The sequence below is a fragment of the Ceratotherium simum genome, chromosome 40 (genome assembly GCF_057802395.1).
Source record: "Ceratotherium simum simum isolate JZ-2026a chromosome 40, ASM5780239v1, whole genome shotgun sequence".
In the NCBI taxonomy this organism is placed as follows: Eukaryota; Metazoa; Chordata; class Mammalia; order Perissodactyla; family Rhinocerotidae; genus Ceratotherium; species Ceratotherium simum.
Window position 1 is genome coordinate 5,387,784 of NC_141939.1, and position 13,106 is coordinate 5,400,889.

A 13,106-nucleotide genomic window follows, 5' to 3' on the forward strand; every position below is an offset into this window, starting at 1 on the left:
TATGGGTGTGGTACTTAGTAAGCTTAGGAAAGGTGGATGGGCCAGCAGATCCATGCCAGGTGAAGGACTTTGGGCTGCTTCCTGTTTGTGCTGAGAAAGCCGTGGAAGGGATTGAAGCCAGGGAGTTAGCTGTCAGATTTCCAGGTTACAGAGAGCCCTCTAAAATCCCCTGGCTGTGGTTCTAGTACCAGAGTCATCTCTGTGTCTCAGCTGTTTAAACTCAACTCTTGTTCAACCAGGTGACAGATGAGGTAGGAGAGGGAGGCTAGGCCTTGGAAAGAGCAAAATCACGGGTAACACAAAAGAGGTCAAAATATGGTACAAAATGAGTTTAACCTGGTTAAAATCACATGTAAAATTTAACAGCACATTGAACTTTTACAGATATATTGTTTTTATATAAGCCTCAATATTACATTGCATGACCAGAAATGGTTGTAATGGCCTGTCCTTGGCTCTGGCATTCGGGGTTGTGTGGGGCGGGGGTGGAGCCCAGCAGCCTGGGGTTGGGGCTCGGGGAGGAGGGGAGCAGCACTCCCTATGGTGGGGAAGGACAGGCTCCTGTATGGGGTCCTGTGTGTCCCCGTGGTTGCCAGTAATTCCCAGTAACAGTATGGAGTGCAGTTATAATGGTTTTTATTTTTTTCCACAAAGGCACTATCTTCTCATTGTTTACCAAGGCTAATCCACAAACGTTTAATCCACCCACAGGTAGTCAAGATTTGATGGCAGAATCTTACTAAAATCAACTCCAAATAGCTTTGTGGTAACCAGCCTTCTTTGCAATGTGATTTTGCCCACGTTTATCTGTTTAATAAAATGAGTCAGACTTGCCACTTGAAATCTTTTTTAATCTCAAAACTTTTAAAAGAATTTAATTAGAATGGGTGCACAAGATAGTGAAGATTCATATCGTAGAAACTTTTTTAAAATATGAGTTTCGACAGTTCCTAGAATGTGAATTTTGCTTATTCGGTGCTGGGTAACTCCGGGTTTCAGGTCAGGTTTTGCTGGGACACATGCAGTGCTAACTGCACTGAGCTCAAGGCTCTGTGTAGACCATGCCTGACTGGATTCTCAGTCTGAACACAGCTCCACGGTGAGGGGAGATTGCTCTGCAGGCCTGCCCTCAGCGGGGTTTAGAGCAGACTCTCGCCAGCTGGGCTGGACCCTGGGCTCTGGGGATGAGCCCTTCCCTTCCCCGTCCCTCCTCGCTCCCTTTCCTCTTCCCTCTCAGTCTCCCTGCGGTGTCCAGTCCCCAACCCTGGAGTCAGAGTGGCCCTCCCCATAGTGCCCCGCTGTGGCCCCGCCCAGGGTGTAGGTGTGGGGAGGAGCTGCTGCAGGAGGAGCTCTCTTGAGGGTGGGTTCCTGGAGACCTCCCCTGTTCCAGAGGGGAGTGGGGCCCACCTCTGTCTGAGTCCCTGGTTACCAGGCTGGTTTCCCTCATACACCATCACCCCCCGGGAATGGTCAGCATTGCCTTGCCTGCCTTCCTGACAGGCACAGACTCTCATAGGGCTCTCTGGGCCATTCTTCTCCTAGCCAGGTTTTTAATGGGTACTTTTAATAGATTTATTGACCTTCATCAAAGCCTTATTTCCTGTTGTAAGGTTACCATTTTCTCTGGGTACTTAGAGCCCCTCCCCTGCTGTCCTTGATCGCGGCCTGGCCTGAGTGCTTCCAGAACCCTGTTTCTGAATGGATGGAAGAGTCCCAGGGCCTTGGGAGTGTTGGATGGACTTGGTAGTGGTGATGGTAATAATAGCAGCGCACACTCACGTAGCATTTCTGTGCGCCTCGTACAGCTTACAGGGATGAAATCATCTAGTCCTTGCAACAACCCGACGAGATGGATGCATGTTACACCCATTTCGCAAGGGGAAACTGATGGTTACAGTAACCTGGTGAGTGGCAGAGACTGGATTGGAACACAGATGGTCTGGCTCCAGGCTATGCTCCTGACTGTGAGGCTGCGCCCCCTTCCAGGGACGGGAGGCCTGCCGGGCTGCTCTACCTACCGACCCAACAGCTCCCTGACTGCCCACATCAGCACACTGTGACCCTTTGTCCCGAGCAGGTGGCACATCCTGGTCGTCCTGCCTGGATTGGGGAAACCATGGCCTCACCAGTGTCCCAGTTCTCAGCAAGTGACTGCTCCGGGCCCTGTTGCCAAATTCTAGGGGCATCTTTACTACAGCCTTTCTCTGTCTGAGGTACTAGACACGGTGTTCCCAGACCGCAGCCTAAGGAGAGGATTAACCGAAGCCCCCATTTTAGCAGGTCTCGGGCCGTGTTGGCTGGCTGTCACCACTCCCTGCCCTGTATCTCCAGCATAGAACTTTGGCCTTGTGGGAACTGCCCTCCCGTTGTGAGAGAGAATAAGACCATGGTAGTCACAGCCCCTCTGTTAGTGACCGCCCTTCTTCAGCCCAGAGTTGTGGAGTCTGATGAGCGGGGGATCTCTCCCTCCACCCCCACCCGCCTCTCCCCTCTCCCTGCCAGGTGCCCATTTCATCGAGGAGTGCCCATCCTGCCCCGGAGACCACAGCTGGGTGAGGGAGGCGAGGCCGAGGTCCCTTCTGACTTGGGCGGCCTGGGCCCCACAGTGGGATGAGAGCTGCCTAGGAGAGATCAGAAGTAGAGGATGGAATGTGAGTCCGGAGGACTCAAGCAGCCATTTTAGCTCTTGGAGCCTCAGTCTCCTGTCCTTAAAATGGGGCTGGAGTAGGAAGAGGTTAGACACCATCCACCACCCTGCAGCTCCTAACCTGTGATTACACAGTCCTCATCTTCCAAACTCTGGGTCTTTTTGTGGCCCATTTAGGAGCTGCCTTTGATCCTCCTAAAATAGGATGTGCTATTTTGGACATTGCTGTCTGTGAGAGGGATGTGTGTTTAAAGCTAAAATAGGGTGACCTTTTTAATTTGTGGGTGTTTCCTTTTCCTGTCTCAGGCTCACTGTGTTGAAGTCTTAGTGTCCTCTCCCACCCCACCCGAGAGGATAGCCTCAGGCTGGCCCGCACACACACGCTGGGCATGAGGAAGGCCTCCCTCCTCATGGCGTGAGAGGAGGGCTCCTGCTCGCTCAGCACCCAGACTCCTCCATGTCCCGGGGGAGCTTTTAGAACATTCTATTCCTTGTCCGTTGATCTAAGGACCAGGCCATTTATTCAAGAGCCTGAGAGATTCCAGGGCATGATGGCTGAGAGCCTTCCTTACAGTCTAGCTGCTGAGTGGTTTTCCGCCGGGCTGTGCTACAGTTAGAGTCAGAGTGGGGAGGAGGCAGACCACAGCCTTGCGCCAAACGGTGGTGATCTGTCTTTTGGCCTTTTTGATGGTCACCGATGTGGCTGTGAAGACGGTACCTGCCCCAGTGCGGAGGGCAAGGTGGGTGAGGGTGGATGGCTGGAATGGGACTGAGGAAGGTGCGGCTGTCTGTCCCATTCTGTCCTGGCTTACTCTGCATTCACTTCCGCTGTCACTGAACATGCACATAGCCCACACCCTTGTCTTTCTGTTGCAGCACTGATTTTCAGTTTATTGAAAAAAATCCAATTTTTTATAGAGTGTTAGGACTTAATTGGAAACAGTTGTGTAAAGCTTCGGGCATCTTTCTAAGACAGCAGACTAGACACAGATTCTCCAACTTCAGCGCCTAAGAATCACCTGGAGGACTTGTTCCGGGAACATTACTGGGCTCCACTCCCAGCGGGTTTGCTTTAGTAGGTTGGGCACTTCCTACAGGCTCCCAGGTGATGCTGATGCTACTGGTCCATGGACCACACTTTGCGTCGTCCTGGAGCACTTGTCCCTGTTCCATGCCCACCCCACCTTAAGATATTAGCTTATTTTTATCACTTTCCAAAAACTGGGCTGCTTCTTTTAGTGCTAATTGATAGCACCTCTAATTCTGGGACCGTCTGGAGGGTTTCTGCCCCCACTCTAATTTGCAGCGGTTCTGATGGGGGAGACAGAATCTGCCGTACTCTGGGCGGGAGCTCCTGTGTGTGCCTCGTGAGACGTCCCAAGGCTACTCCACCCCAGTGAGTTGAGCAAGGTGTTTTAAAAGCCAGAAGCCCAGCTGTTTCCCGGTAATAATTACATGCCAGTTCTAGTTTATAGAGGCCTCAGAGATGAATGAGTAGTCTGGTTGGTGACATCTCTGCATGAGAACCACTGGTCTGAACCAGCTTGTCCAGCCACGGCTACCAGAGCTGTGACCCTGCTGTTTATGAATCGACAGCATGTGCTGCGTCAGGATCTTCTCAAGTGTGCCAGGAGGCACGGAACCCACTTGTAGCCTGTAGTCCAGTGTGTGTGACAGAGACTGTGTGGCCAGTTGGTGGGAAACCACACGGACAGGCAGCGTGTGAGGATGAAGTCCCGGTTGGTTTGTCTTGTCTGATAACATAAAACATCTGTCATGCTTCAGCGTCTCTGGAACAAATAACAGTTGCAAATGGAATTTGGGGTACAAATGATAACAACAGACTTGTTCCCTCCCTCCTACCCCAAGGGACAGTCGCTTATAACCAAGTCTCCTTGGTTCCTGGTTGGCTGCTTGGGTTAAGCTGTTGCCACGTGATGATATTTGGAGCCCTGCGTGCCTGGCCCTTGGCCGGGCCCCTTCCTCACCGTCTTTCTCGGGTTGTACCTGGTTCTAAAACTGCCGCGCCGCACCCCCACTCCCCAGCATCCCTTGAAAGCTCTCTCAGGGATGCTTTTATCTTCTCAAGGCCTTGGAAATCCACGCTAGACAGCCCATCTGGGCAGGGAGCTGTCCCCAGGGAGTCTAGCCTGAGGTCGTGGGCTCCGCATCCAGGGAGCTGCCCTTCTAGCTGCTCCCGCCCTCCTGCCCTCCAGCCCTGCAGGTACTGTTCCCTCTGGGCCTGCCCTCTCAGCCTCTGCTGCAGCAGAAGGCTTTTTTTCTCGTTTCTGCAGGGTACCTGGTGGAGCCCGTGGAGGGGTCCTGGTTCTGTCACTGTCTTGGGCAGGTGGAGAACTCAGCCCCGAGAGGTTGGCTCACCTGCTGGGCATCGTGCCAGGTGTTTTTCAAGGAGCAGTTGATGAATCCCCAGCTACCTGACAAGGTAGATATTATTCATTTCTAATTGCAGAGGAGGGAAGGGAAGCTCTGACAGAGGTCAAGTGACTGGCTCGGGTTTTATCCAGTGCCCTGTCATGTGTTCGCGGCTCAGTGTAGTTTTGCTGTAGAAAGGGTTGTCGTGGTAATTCTACCTGTTAGAAACAGCCTCGCTGACTGTCGTTCACTGCACTGTCAGTTCTGGAGAGCAGGACCCGAGTCTGGGCTCACTGTCTTTGGCTCTCTGGCCTCTCACTGGTCCTTGGCGTTGGGGAGCTCTCTACGTGCTGGAGAGTAAATGACTGAGGCGGCCAGCCAGCTGTGTTTGTAGACTTGGTCCCTCACTCCTGGCCAGCAGCCCCGCCGGGCAGAATGTGCCCCATCTCCAGCCCCCTGAATGGCTGGCAGTCTCAGGCTCTCCAGGGCACTGAATCTTCAACCGGCCTGCCTTGTGGTCAGCTGTGGCCCCTGGAGCCCATGTGTCTGTCTCTCCAGCCAAACTCCCCTGCTCCGGCCTGTGGAGGGTGAGTGGTGGGCGGGGCTGTTACCAAACCAAGTGGGCTCGCCTCCTGGTGAGTTAAATAAGACTCTACACCAATGGAAGTTGTCTCACAAAATAAAGTGTATTTGTAGCAAATAGGAGGCCATGAGGAATCATTTCCAAAGTCATGGCGTCCTGGAACAAAGGGGAGCGGGAACTTTTATTTCGGATGGAGAAGAATATTCAAAAGGGAGAGGTGGGTATTCACTCGCGCAGGCTCAGTTGGAAAACCTGTTTCCATATACACTGCAGGTTATAGTGCTAAGGCCTAAGCTCCTCCTGGAGAGATCTTGGCATTAAAGGTCACGCAAGGGTCATGGGCATAGCTCTTGTGGTGAGGCTTGGTCAGTTTCAGGGTGGTTGGCAGTTACATCTCCTTAACATACAAAAGGGAAAAAAAACAACTTGGAAAAAGTTAAATGCTTCCAAACCCATGCTGGAGTTTCTTGGGCCACCTAGTTGGTGACAGGGCCACTGCACACTTTGGCCCCTTCCAGCCCTAGGATTGAGGAGTGATGTGACAGTAGCCCCATCCTCACGTGCCGGTCAGGCCTCAGCTGCATGGGGAGTCCTGGCAGCCAGCCTTTGCAGCAGGTGGCACACCGCCAATGTGCAGATGAAGAAACTGAGGCCTAAAGAAAGGAAAGGAGTACCTGGGAATTGACCTTGGGTTACATGGGTGTGCTGCTAGTTAACCTGCTAGTTACTTTTCAACTTCAAAACTCTTTGGAGGTGGGGTCCTAACAGAACAGAATTTAAGCAGAGTACCTGTGAACTTTTCCTGCATCTGATGCTTCCATCCTGAGGGCGTGGGTGTGTTGGCGCACCAGGTCTGTTTTTGCCCACTGCTCAGAGAGCCAAACACCGGACGATGAGACTGCAGCAGAGAGAGAGGGTTTATTAATCACAAGGTAACCAAGTGAGGAAATGAGAGAATGAATCTCAAATCCACTTCCCCGAAAATAGGGACTCGGGTATTTATGGGGAAGGGGGCAAGGTGGTCTGAAAGGATTGGAGGTGAGGAGAGATGAGGTAACTGATGATCTGCACAAGCGTAGTCAGGCTGCGTGCCTCTTTGTAGGAGGCATGTTCACAGACTGGCGGTATTAGCATGCCCTGAGGGTGGAGTTCCAACCTCTTGCTGTCAAAAGGTCTCTTATCGGACACGTGTCTGCGTGGGCCCACTTGATGGGTTGGTGGTCTCAACTGGCCTGAAGTGGACAAGGGGTTCCAATTCTTGAAAAAAATAGCTCAAACACCCATTACCATGGTGACCCAGGATCCAGGGGGATGTTACCTATAGGAACCTGGTGGGAGTCAGATAGCATATTGCCTAAACAGCACAGTTAACAATGGGTAAGTTTATCGTGCAGATTTAAGTCCTCACCTTCAGTTCTGATAAGTTTGTAGGTAAGGCCAACTCCCCCTTCTTCCTGATACAGGGAAGAAGATAGCTTTACAAATGGAGATTTTCTTTACAAATGTAAATGTCTCTTACAAAGACTGGGCTTAGCAAGGACCCTCCCAGATACCTGGAGATGTCTATGACAATGGCCTGTCCTGGGGACAGGCCTCCCATCCCAAACTCCTCTGGTCAGTTAGTGGGGGTGGGGCCCAAAGTGTCTTTCAGGCAGAGACAAATTTTGAGGTCGCCAATTCCAATTCCGACCCTCTGTAGTTACTAGCTGCTTAATCATCAGTGGCTGTTTGCTGGTTTCAGGTGTTGCTGAGTGTGGTTCAGTGTAAGCCTCGCCCCATAGAGAAGCCAGGAGTTCGTGAACAGGAGGGGTTGGAGGAGCTTCTGGGGACCTAGTGTGACCCTCTGAGTGGGGTGAAGACATCTTCCTCTGAAAGTACTCTGGAGGGAAAGAAACTGCATGCCTTTCCCCAAAGCCTGGAAGCGTTTTATGTACCAACACCAGCTTTTCACTGGGCACATCTGAAACGTCCCACTCTTAGCCACTGGAACCCTTGCTCATTCGCAGTCATTTGTTCTTTTTTTTTTTTTTTTTGTGAGGAAGATCAGCCCTGAGCTAACATCCATGCCAGTCCTCCTCGTTTTTGCTAAGGAAGACTGGCCCTGAGCTAACTTCCCTGCCGGTCTTCCTCCACTTTATGTGGGACGCTGCCACAGCATGGCCTGACAAGTGGTGCGTGGATGCGCGCCTGGGATCTGAACCTGGGCCGCCAGCAGCACAGTGCACGCACTTAACCGCTACGCCACAGGGCCGGCCCCCGCAGTCATTTATTCTGATTACCAGTGCCCACTGGATAATCCCGTGGCCTGGCAAGCGTGCTGTTTTCTTTAGGGAGCTGCATTTGGCTTAAGGTTGGCATGTGTTTTACCTGTCTGAAGTGGTTTTAGGTATAAAGATTCAATGACACAATTCCCTGTATAATCTAATGCCATGTTTCTCCATATGAAACGTTCTTACTACATTGAGCCTCAATAGCAGGTTTGTGGGGAGACTTTATCATACCTCCGAGTAGTCCAGTGTAAGCTGGCAGGCTTGTGTATGGGGATAATTCTAGGTGTTGAGCTGTCCTCCCAGGCAAATCGTGCCTTGCAGAATCCCAGGAAGATGAGGGAAACCACCGCAGCCTGTAAGTGTGACTCTTGGCTGGACTTGAGTGTCTGGTAGCCGGTCTTCAGGGTGCACCCCACCCCAGCCACACCACTTCTGGGCTGGGCTTCCGTTCTCTGGTGAGAGGTTTCATCATCAGCACTTTGCCTTTCCTTTGCCCTGTATTACGAGTCTGCCACGTTGGTGTTGGGTGGTTTGATAGCCTTTCCTGGCTTAATAGCTCAACATTGTGTACTTTAAAAACTGTAAGGTTTAAATAAGCAGAAGCAGTGTTAAAGAAAGTGGCACAGCAGGCGATGTGAAGGGCACTATTTTCTGGTCCCTTTCCTCCCTGCCTTTACACCTTAACTCCCACATTATCACATTTTGCGGTAGGACTTTGGAGGTCTGGGTGAAATCATCCCCCAGAGAGATGGCAGGTTAAATCGCTTCTTATGACCGTCTTGGCCCGGTGTGGTTTAACTTATTAGCACAAGTCACAGGAGGGCCTTGAAGGATGTCGAGGGTCAGCCACACCTGGTCCAGGGTGTGAGGGCCCTACAAGGAGAGCAGTGTGGTGGGGATTAAAAATGCAAGTGGGCACCTCTTCCAGCTGGAGGTGTAACCGGCTCTCCTGGAAGGTAGAGGGGGCACGCTGTGGGCAGCTGTGGGGTGGCCCCTCCACTTGTCACTCCTGCCTGAGTAGACTTGTCTGCCCGGTGGGCCTGTCACGGGGGATGCCAGTGACCAGCAAGTCAACACTGACGGTGGGCAGGTGGTCGACATCCAGGGATGTGAGCCAAAATGATAGGTGCATACCCTCCCGCTTAAAAGAAGCATGTGGCTCTCTCTGGTCTAAGCTTTAAAAATTTTTTTATTATATTTACATATTGCTTTTTCGAAAAGAAAAATAAAAACATAAGTGAAAATGTAATACAGATAATGATTTTTGGCTGTACTTTATTATAGTAAAAATATTTATTAGGTGATACTTTATATGAAAAACCGTAGGAAGAATAATACAGTGAATGCCCACTTAGCCAAAGACATTTTCATTCCCAATACAATTGAAACTACATATGCCCCCACCCTCTCCCTGAGGTTACCATCATTCTGAATTTGTGTTGTGTTTCCATCCACTTAATTCTTTGCATTTTGTTACCCAGTCTTCGCAGATTTTCGTCCTGGTGCGTGGGAAGCAAGCATGGCTTATTAATTCTCATTTTCAGTCTTGTGATGCTTGTGGTCAGAAACATATTTCTTGAAATTGGGCTTGTGGCTGCCCAGCTGCCCCAGGTGGTATAAGAATGGTCAGGTTCAGGGTGGAGCCTGCCATGGGGCCAAGTCCTGATGGATTATGCTCCTTTTCCCATCTCGTCGTCCTGCCTGCCCTGCTGTTGTGAAGGCACGCGGGTGAACGTGGGCCTGTCCTTGCTCCCAGTGTAGAGCACAGGCTGGTCTGTGTCCACCTTTGCTGCGGAGTTGGCTTCATTTGGGCAGGTTCTCTCTGCCACTGAGCATCCCTGTGGTTTCTGCTTCAAACACCTTGTCATTAACATCACTTGTGAGCCCTGCCCTAAAGATAGCAGCCTGGACCTGCTCTCTGTCCCCCCTCTTCTGGGCCTGTGCCCCCTTCCTGTCAGCTACTCTGCTCCCATTCATGGTAGGACAGGGAGATACTCTGCTGTGCGGCCGTCCAGGGTCTGGTGAACGAATGAGCTGTGCTGGGTAGATGGACTGTGCTTATAGTCAGCGCTGTGAAGTCTTCTCTTCCTCTCCACTCTCTGCCCGGAGTCTTTTGCATAAAGCTTTTGCTCCACCCCACCCCCACCCTCGCTTTGCAGATGCCTCGTTGCCTCCTCATGTTAATTGAAACATGGCGTGTTCTCCCAGGAGAGCCAGAGGCCTCGAAATGGAGGGGAGTCCTTTTTCTGCACATCCTACATTTCTTCCCAGAGGTAGGCTCTGGAGTCCCTTCCTCCTTGACCCACGACTGTGCTGTCCTCTCCGCCTCCTGTCACTGCCCTCTGTCACTCCAGTTTACCCTGGTCTCCAGAGAGGACTGGGCACCTGCCTCTGAAGTCCTGTTACCTCCTGACCGCTCCCATGTCTGCAGGGACATCTAGCATCACCAAGCTCATACCTTCAGCTTCTCTCCATGGTCATTCCTGAAACTGCCCCTCTAGGTTGCCCACCCCTGGAACCCAGCCTCCTGAACTCGCACCTCCCCTCCTGCTGTGTAGCCTGTTCTTGGCTTCTTCTTGTCTCCCTGTCCTTCAGACCCACTCAAACTTCATGTCCATTGGCCCTGTGGTACGGGGATGACCAAGCCCCAGTCATGGCTATAAGAGCCCAGAGTCTGCAATGTGACTAGGGTGATGGAGGAGATGTGTGCAGAGCACTGTGAGAGAGTGGGGGAGGCAGTGAGGTGTTTGAGGTCGCCTCTGGAAGGAGTGCTCTACCAGCAGAGTCTGGAGGGATGCAGAGAGAGGAACCGGCCCCAGGAGCAAGGTGGGAAGGGTGTTGCAGGGAGGCTGGGAACAGAGCGTGGAGGTACTAAACAACCTAATGTGGGTACATTTTTCCGGTTATTAAAATTTTGCATACTTATTGTAAAGGGTTTAGAAAAACATGGCCCAGTAGATAAAAAAGAAAATCATGCTACGCCCACTACCACTGTTAACCTTTTAATATATTTTTGTCTAATCCCTTCCATTTTGTGTGTGTGTGCTTCTGTGTATTTATATTGGTAGATCTTAGAATTTTACTCTTTCACTTGTCAAGTTGTTATAAACTCACTGATTTCCATTTCAAATGTCTACATAGTATTTCACCATATGACTGAACCGTAATTTACTGTTTCCCTGACAGGCATTTAGGCTGCTATTAAGTCTTGCAATTTATGGTATAAAATACATTATGGCATAAGTAATGCTTCAGTGAACGTCGTTGTCTGAGATCGTGCCGGAGAGCAGTGACTTCAGGCTTCTGATCTCGCTGTGGCTGGCCTCTTGGAGCAAACGTTCCCCCGCCGCCCCCCAACACACACAGTGGCCGAGTAAACTCCAGCTGCCGTGCATCTGCGTTGTGGATGGCTGGCTGGGCCTAAATGGTGTGACCTCATTCCACTAAGAGGTCCAGCCTCCGCTAATGGAGACCATCCCGACCAGGACCACGACCACACAGGGTCCTTGTTGCTTTGCCAGTCCGTGGCTGCTTAGGAGCTGAAGAAATAGCCATATGTTATCTTTGTAAGACATATTTCAGATTAAAAAAAACCATGTACATGAAGATGTTGATGCAGTCTTTAAAATATGATAATCGTGCAGCCTAGCAACAGTGTGAAATATGTTTACAATCTAACGTTCAAGTGAAAAGCAGGATACTGCATCTTTTGAACCCACTGCTCTTATCTATGTAAAATATGCAAATGAAGAGAACTGATTTGACTTAAGGTGTGATTATGAGTGGGGTTTTCTCCCTTTATTTTCCAAACTTGCTGTAAGGGAACCATGTAATAATTTTTCTTTTGAAAATTTCTGGGCTTACTGTCGTTGGCTGGCTACAGGGTCAGCTTCCTTGAAAGCCCCGGGGTGGGTCCTGGGGTGACTTGGCTGCCAGGCAGCCGGTTGTGTCTGGTTGTCCCCCAACACTTAGGGCTGGCTGTCGCTTAGGGGTCACTGCTGCAGCTCTTCTGGTGATGGGAACCCAATTGCGGGTTCCTTTATTTTGTTGATTTCAGAGTATAAGCATCTTATTAATTTGGAAGTATTTTGACTTTTAAATGAGACTTTTGGGAATTTTTTTCCTTCATCATCCTTTGAAGGGTTAATCCAGAGTTTTGTTGTTATAATACAGTACTCTTTTCTTGAGGTAAATCTGTAACTGAGAAAATAGCAATCTATTGGAAACACTTTGTCTAAAGTACTGAAACATGCCATTTGCTAACCACATAAAGTAAATTAAATATTTCTTTTCTTTGTAAAAATTACTTAAGTTATGTTGAAAGGATGTTACTGCTTTTTAAAACAAGGAGAATGAGGCCTCCTGATGAGAAAGTTAAATTAGAAACAGGACTGTTTAAAAGTTTTGAATCACAGCCTTCAGTGGGAGATTTGCCACAGTCCCACACAATGGAGGTTTCCAGGGCCCCTGGCAGGAGGTTTCTCTTCCCTGATTCCTCCCTACAATGGAAGGCTCAGTTTCTAACTTTTTCTTTTTCTTCTGGGTATCTTCATGGGGTACCAAATTACGTTGACTGATTTATGTTGTTTCCTGAAGTCTCATTAATAAATTAGGCTGTGTTTTGTGGAAATGCACATGCATTGCAGACGCCCTTACGAGATGGTCTGAGACTGAGGTATGTCCGTGAGGCTTTGTGGAGCAGCAGAGGTGCTGTGAACTCCTGTGGGGTCCCGCAAGTCTAGGAAGTTTGAAAAGTCTGCCTCCTTGTCTGGGCCAGTGCTTCCCTGTTCTCTGTCTTCTCTCCTCCTTTCTCTTTTTTCTCTGCTCTTGGTTGTCTTCGGGAAGAGGAAACTCTTCAGCCTTTCCCGCCTTTCTCATCAGCCTGAGTATCCCTTTCCTCCCAAGCAGTGGTGCATCTCAGTGGCCTAGAAAGGTGTGGAAACTGTTGGATTCGCAGGGGAGCCAAAAGAAGGGAGACCAGATTAGGGCAGGCAGGAGCTCCCTGGAGTTGCCCAGAGGCCCTGCAGTTTGGAGTGGGCAAAGCAGGCCCAGATCAGAGAGCTTTTAGATCACTGGGCTGGATTCCTGCAGACGAGTTGCATCAGAGGAGTCTAGGAATAGAAGTCAGTTCTTAGAGGGCTGGGTTGCATGAAGGGCAAGGCAGCCACTTCTCAGATGTCTGATTGTTCTACGGTCGTGTGTGAGGAATCCACGTGCCTTGACCTAGAGCTGT

At 50.4% G+C, this 13,106-nt stretch overlaps 1 protein-coding gene across 8 annotated transcripts in view; it reads left to right on the forward strand.

Moving 5' to 3' along the window:
* The window catches only part of INPP4A (inositol polyphosphate-4-phosphatase type I A), a 136,456-nt gene that overhangs the window by 30,192 nt on the left and 93,158 nt on the right, over nucleotides 1-13,106 (forward strand). The window contains exon 1 of one of the 8 annotated variants that reach the window (XM_087426185.1): nucleotides 4,991-5,090. The exons of the other annotated variants lie outside the window; for them this stretch is intronic. The gene's annotated coding sequence lies outside the window, so the exon portion shown is untranslated. Of the gene's footprint in view, nucleotides 1-4,990; nucleotides 5,091-13,106 lie in introns of those variants that run through there. 8 annotated transcript variants of the gene reach the window in all.